The 7,363-nt window shown below is 35.9% G+C and overlaps 1 long non-coding RNA gene across 1 annotated transcript; it reads left to right on the forward strand.

Moving 5' to 3' along the window:
- The first annotated feature begins 1,021 nt into the window (after positions 1 to 1,021).
- LOC138684568 (uncharacterized) lies at positions 1,022 to 6,932 on the forward strand. Its single transcript, XR_011323816.1, has 4 exons — positions 1,022 to 1,091; positions 2,895 to 3,081; positions 4,462 to 5,318; positions 6,538 to 6,932. It is a non-coding gene; the product is annotated as an uncharacterized lncRNA (long non-coding RNA).
- Positions 6,933 to 7,363: the final 431 nt, after the last annotated feature.

Genomic DNA, 7,363 nt, shown 5'->3' on the forward strand with positions numbered 1-7,363 from the left:
GGCTTTTGGCAAAGGCATATTCCAGTGAGGTGATATGGTAGAATGGAAAAGTAGCTGAGTAGCGTTGGTACTTTTCAACATGAAAATTTACATACTAGAGTATCTTGAGAAGTAAATGTATTTATATGAATTGCAAAAGCTCATGGAAGGAAAGCCATTCTGGCCCAGAGCTTTCAATACCATAATCCCATTGCCTGCAACAATAATCTAACTACTGGCTGTGAGAAAGTGCTGTCCCCTCTTTTGTTCTCAGTATAAGGTTCTAAGTGGCCTTAATATAAATCCTTTAAAGTTGAAGTGCACACTCTCATTACTTCTATGTTCAAAACCGATGTTCTATGTTAATATAAAATCACTAAGGTTAAACATATTCTTAAGAATAATTTTCTTATAATTGACAGTAAGATCCTTAAACTCATAAAAAAATAAGCATGGCAACTAAATTTGCACATATAGCCTTTGCACTCTCTGTGAGTAATGGTACAATTTGTACTTCATTATAACAGTACAATTTGAAAAAGTTTAATAAATAATTAACATAGATTGTAATAAGCATACTGCGGAGTAGAGCTCATGTGCTTTAATTACATATAAGCTCATCTGCGAAATGTGTTGCAACTGCTTATCAATCTGTTTTATAACCAAACTTTCTCCAGTCAGATGCTGTAACGTGCAATTAACCAGTGGCAATAACAATTGTTGAAAATTGATAAGCTACTTATAAATGTAGCCTTAATATAAAGTGTGTCCAAGAGAACCTTTGTACTGAAAAAACTATTTTTAAGAAACAAAATACAAATATATAGTCTTCCCAATTGCTAGTATTATTTAAATGACAAAAATCTAAGCATAAATAGAAGTTCAGACAAAGTCAACTGTACAGATCTGTATGTATTTGCTGCAATATATGTGAAAGTGGTATTCTTCCACTCTTGTTTGGTGCTAACATGCTGTGGTACAGAAGCAAAAATTTGCTGATTCCAAAGGTTTTTCACTTGGTCAATATAATAATTTTTGTAGATAAACCAGATAACATTAGCTGCTATGTTTTTGGAAATTTAGTCTTCCCAGGATCTTCTGTCAGATCAGACGTTAGTTTAATGTTTTTACCAAAACTAAAGTTTTCCATTCTGATAAAATGTGGATGCTATACCACTGGAGAGAAATTTTCTTTGACAGGTACGAGCCTGTATCTTTCTGCCAAGCAGCAAAACAGACATAGAGACAACGTACAACTTTATAATATATGTGCTTTTTACAGCAGGTTTATGTGAGTTCTGAGGGCCAGAAGTGGAGACTCTGTACTTTAACACAGCACTTTCATGCCTACTACTTAGCTTTTACAAAGTTGGAGAAGAAATAGGGCGTGTTGATGCACATCTTCTATCTTCTAGATCTGTGCAGAAGTAAGGAAATCTATGTCTAGAACAACCAGTTTCATCGATGAGTTTTCTCTCAGTGTTTATGTTGAAATGACCTTGATATATGCACCTTGCAAAGCAATTGGAGTAACTAGTAATACTTCTGTATGTTTTTTCTTTCTCCTGGTGAATGCATACTGAAAAGTACTGTTATTATTATAGGTTCCATGAAGAAATTTCAGAGAGTCACATCTTCTAAGATTAACTCTGTCACTGCTACACTGTGACGCTAACAAACTAAGAATCCAAATTCAGTCTACTATGGCTTTTATTTTCACAGATTGGAAACATTGATTTGGGGTTTTTTCATTATATCAGGACCAATGTATTGTTCCTTCTGTCTGCTACCATAATTTGATTAATACTCACTTTGTATCATTTTTGTCAGCATTGACTAAATCAGTCCAGTTTGTTCTACTGAAAAAGAGAAAGAACTTTAACTGTTTGTCCCTGAAAACCACCTCTAGATGAGGGCTGAATTACATATAAATTCAGTGATGTGTAAATGAGCTGCAAAAAATTTACTTTGAGGATTAGATTGGCCCATATATCTGAGCCAGATGCTCGTTCTAAAGTGAAATGATGGCAGTTTAAAATGTCCACATTGTTAATGTCTTTTTTTCCTTACTAATCCAACTTTACCTATAAGAACAGAAATTATCATATTGTAAAAATCTAAATGCCCTGCTTGGGCAATTCATTTTCAGAACATACATGAGTGGAGTATAGGTTTAAGTATGGTTTGAGGAAGTACAACCAGTTTTTATATTACCCCAGTCTGTGCTCTCTTCCAGGCTATCTGAAAGGGTAATCATCCACAAGAAAGGTCCTATTTTTCAGTATCAATATGCCAATTTACACTACTTTTACTTGCATTTCTTAGGTATGGGTATTTTGTCTTCACATCTGAAGCCTTTTTACACAGAAAAAAAATAACCGAGAAGAATGCTAGTGTTGATTTTTATTATGTCAGAAGTTGACATGGCATTTGTTAAAAAAAAAACATTTTCATTCATGTTAAAAAAACGGATGTGCTTCCTACCAGTGACTGATACCACACGTTCAGTTCTAGATTGAGTAATGACTGATGCTCAGTGCCTGTCTTAGTTGGGTATAGCCACTATCGATCACTGATTATGACCATAGTAACAAATAGCAATGATATAGAAAGGGAGAAATTATGCTTACTTTAAATAACATTTTTGCATCATGCAAGTAGTTGGCCAAAGAGTAGCCAGATAATGGTAATAACCTATGTCATCTTTGCATTACATCAAGGATAATGGTTTTAAATGCTTTAGTGAAGTGTATGTATTGCAAAAATAATCCACCGTGAAGATGGACAGCATCCAAAAATGCTCCATGGAGGTAGTCAATAGTCTAGAATTACAGCAAGTCATTGAGTATAAAGACACGCAGCTTATTTTGATGTGATATTAGTCCTGAAAATTTGTTCTTTTATCTCTGTTACAGCTTGCTACAATTGAAAATTAGCTTTCTTCTTACAGCACTGAGGATCTCTACAAGTGCTGATATTTGTTTAATGACTGTGGAGTGAATCATTGACCAGTTTTGAACATGTAAAGTGCTTCCAAGTCAGAAAGTTGTAATGACGGATCAAAGCTAACTGGAACCATTTTTCATACTGCTCACTCTGAGAGTAAGCTTTTGATTTTCTATGTTGATTTGTACTGTGAGCACCAATAACATTCATTATGAGTATGTTCATTTTAGGATTGTTACTGATTTTTTATATTTCTTATGCTTAAACTGAGAAAAGTTCACTGCAATTTTAATTCCATCAGTCAGTATTGACTGAAAAGCATTCATCCTATACATTTAGAAAAGTCTGCATTTCAGGTTAAGAGATAGGCAAGGGCCCTGTAAAAACCTGAATTGCATAGGGATGTTCCACTTAATTTTATTTTCTTTTTGTGGGGGGGGGTATTAAAAACTTAGACAAAATAAAAAATTAATATATTACAATATATTGCTATTGAAAATTTTCTATTTTAAAATAAATCAGACAGTTCTCACTACCACCTGAGAAAAAAGTAGACATTGTGACACTGAAATTCCTCAGGGTCTGGGACATCTTATTTCTCTCTGGCTCTAAAAATAGTCTTAAATGAATTTGATTTCATGTACATACTTCAGGAGTGATGCAATCATACCTTTGTATATACTCAGAGGAAACCTAACTTTTTCAGAGAGAAGGGACCTGAATCTGCTGCGACCTGGGGACTAGTTTCATGGCTGTGCCACCATAGTTGCTTCTGTTTGCCAAATGTACTCTGTCACCTCACAGTAAGCCAATAAATGAAATGTTTCGTAATCAGAAGGTCTCTTAGATACCAGGGTGTAAAACTTTTTTCAGTTTTCGCATATTAAGAGAAACTAGACAACAGCATACATCTGGAATAATGGTAAAACACATTAAAATGATCATAAAACCTAGGAGAGAAGAGTGATGAGGTCTGTTTTAGAAACCTGGTGGTCAGTCATCTATGAGACAGATCTTAAATGTGATTAGCACAGCTGTCTGAATTTTATGCCACCTCAATTAATTTTTTTCTCAGCCACTCACACTCTTTCTGTGGTATTGGCAGCGCTAATGCAAGTTCTGAATCTTGTACAGGACCAAGTCATGCAGTATACAAGAGAGCAAAGTGCTGTTCTCTTGCAAGGAAAAAAAAAAAAGGACCCACACAACCTCATAATATCCTGGCTAATCAAAATTAGTAGTGGGTTTTGGGTAGATGGGTCTTGAATATGATTATTCATTACTTTTGCTGAATAAAGCTATCATGGGAATATTTCATGTTTAACACCAAACAGTAATTTTTATTTGTTTGTCCCTAACTGAAAACCTGCTAATCATACTATTTAAAATCCAACTAAACCTGACTCCTAAAAATCAACTTGAAATCTAAATGTCAGTCTGGGGAATTAACACTAATAAATATTCTGACACAAGACATGTTGTTATTTTAGCCACACAAAAATACAGTTCAAGTTTGTTCTTCCTCTCTTTTAATAGCTCTGCAGGGGGGACAATTATGAAGAGGGAAGCAGAGCTGGGACAGATGCTCCATTAGTTTTAATTAACGGATTTGACTGGACTTCAGTTAAAGCTGGTGAATCTCTGGCAAATTATGAAAGTGTGCCCTAAAGAAGCATATCCTTTAAGACAATATCATTTTTCACACAGTCACTGTTTTAATAACCATGGAACAGCAATACAAAATTAAATTTAACTGTTGTATTTGGCTAGGAAAAAGTTACTAGCATCACCTAGCTCTATGACATACTCTATCCACTTTTGCTCAGGACTATAAAAACTGTAACGAACAGTATTGTGTGAATTCCTTTGCCATTTGTGCTCCTCTGCCATGGTATTATTGTGGCATATACACCACTGGATCACTGCTATTCTCTCTCTTCCTCTCTCTCTCTGTCTCTTCTTTTGAAGGCAAAACTTTTCTTGTACTCTCCTTTAGTTGAATAGCCCAACCATTTGGTTTTAGGCCTTCACACAGTGGATGGAAGAGGCAGAGGTACAAGATGTGTGCAAAGCTTTTTCCTCACAGCTACAAAGCCTGAGGTGGGACTGTTCTACCCATGGGCTGTTACGCCTCTCCTCCATTGTACGGGGATGCCAGTTGGCAGATTCATACAATCTACATTTATACTGGATCCAGTTCTCTCATTTGACTGGTATGTTTCTACCTTCAGAAAGTCCTTTTTCAGCACTCCATCGTCTTGTGCAGGGAAGCTGCATCCTCCCACCCAAAGCAGATGACTACTGGTTTGGCCGTGGGCAAACCACCTCGTGGCTGTGAACAAAAGGCTGAATCTACCCCCCAAAAGTGCAAACATCATACAAGTCTATGCCAAGTGCTTGAATGATTCCAAGCAGCGGGCAACAGACAGCTATGAAATCCAATTTTAAGATAAGCGGAAGATGAATATTCATCAAAGGAGCTGCTGATTGAACAAGTTCTTGAATCAGTCCAACTGTTTTAAATGGTTACGTTAAAACCCACTGATTCAGAAGGTAAAAGGTAATTTCAAAAGTTCTGCTAGAAAATGATTTTTTTTCACGTCTGGTTTAAAAGCTACTGGCAAGACAAATAATTTTGAATAGCAGAATGGCACTTGTGGAATAGCACAAGTACACAGTTGAAATGAGGATGAGCAAATGACTACTATGTCAGTCATCATCTAACCCTACTTGAGGTTTATGTTACTAGGTAGAGTGCAAGTCATCAGTTCTTCGGATGAAATGCTTGAGGATTACAGATAATCCTTCCAATTTCATCTTTGGTTATTCAAACACTTCAGATTTTTGAAAGGAGTAGTATGTATATACAATAAGAATGTGTACTTCTGTCATGGGAAAGATTTTCAAAAGAGTTAAAGCTTAGTGTTTATTGTCTGTCTTTATTTTTAGTGTTCGTTTCTTGTACATGTATGCTTCTACACTAATGCAGAAAACAGAGATGAATGTGTATAGCTCCCTATGCTTAAACATCTTTCCCTATATGTCTTGGTAGTCAATGCACAGCATTGTATTTCAGCTGAGAAGAACTGCTGTGGGAAGGAATGCATTGATGGAGGTAAATGTAAGGGTCAAAGTCGCTAGTCCAGAAATCAGCAATAGAGGTAACGATATTTGAGGCAGATATCAATAATCAAGTCTAGGCTGTGTGACATGAAACAGAATGGGGAAGCAACACACAGAGAAGGGTAAACAACTCAGGATAGAGACTGGCTGCTGGATGTCAAGGAAATCAGTATCTGAAGAAGAGTTACAATTTGCCTGTTATAGGTCTACATGCATGCAAGCTGTTTGGAAAGTAAAATAGAAAATATGCATCATTTGTGTGAACTTGTAAAAGTTTTTGTTGAAGGAATTAAAAAAAAAAGTGAAAGTAAAACCTCACACCCCTCAGCATTTCACAAACAAACAAACAAAAAAAAGAGATCAAGCCTGATTAGGCAGATAACATTTCAGTTTTGTATTATGTTCAGTATCAATTACAGTGTGAAAATCTCTGATTGCCTTCCCATTATAAACATTTCAAATTAGTTCCAACCTGTCTTTTCTTGATAGTCTTTCAAGCAGAAGTACAGGGATTCTGACTGAAACAAAAGGAATTAAGCGATGTACCTTGTTGGAAATACTTTGACTACCCTGGAGGATTTCAAAGATCTAAGTTCAGTAAACTTTTCTGCACTTACAGATGTACCTTTACAAATTTTGTACACCTTTGTACTCGATTTTTTTTTTTTTCAAATGCCTCTGAATTCAATAAATAACAATGACTTTTCTGTTAGTCATGTGTATAGCTTTTCAGCACAGGAAAAAAGCTGACAGAATATTCAGACAAAATGTTTCTAATTTGAAAATGCAAGTGTCCAGAAGCTGTTAGAATAGATTTTTACAGTTTATCTGAACCCTTGCCATCCCAGTCAAGAGCACTGACTACTCAGATGGTCTGTTCCAGTCTCTTTCTCTTTTCTTCATTAAAGCCTTTCAAAAGTTAGTTGCATTTAAGTTTGAGAGGGAGGTTGGGTGGGAATCAAATCTGAAAGTTTAAAGTCTTTCACAAAACACCTTTCCCCCTTTCTTATTTCAAAAAAGGATTGTTTTCCTGGCAGTTTCTGATTTCAATCTGGAAGTGTTGGGAGAGCTGTTGTGGAGGAAGCATGCAGGGAATGGAGAAGTGAACACTTTCCATGCCATACACCTGTTGTGGAATCTTGCAGCTAAAGGACCTTCTCACAGAGAAAGCAGCAGGAACCCAGTAGAATAGTTTTCCATTATTTGGAAGATGCTCTAGGATACTTTGAAGAGAGGTTTGGAATGAGACACTTCACTGCACACCCTATTATTTTATTTTGAAACCCAACTTTTTTTTTTTTTTATGCATACTGTA

This window comes from Haliaeetus albicilla, chromosome 3 (genome assembly GCF_947461875.1).
Source record: "Haliaeetus albicilla chromosome 3, bHalAlb1.1, whole genome shotgun sequence".
In the NCBI taxonomy this organism is placed as follows: Eukaryota; Metazoa; Chordata; class Aves; order Accipitriformes; family Accipitridae; genus Haliaeetus; species Haliaeetus albicilla.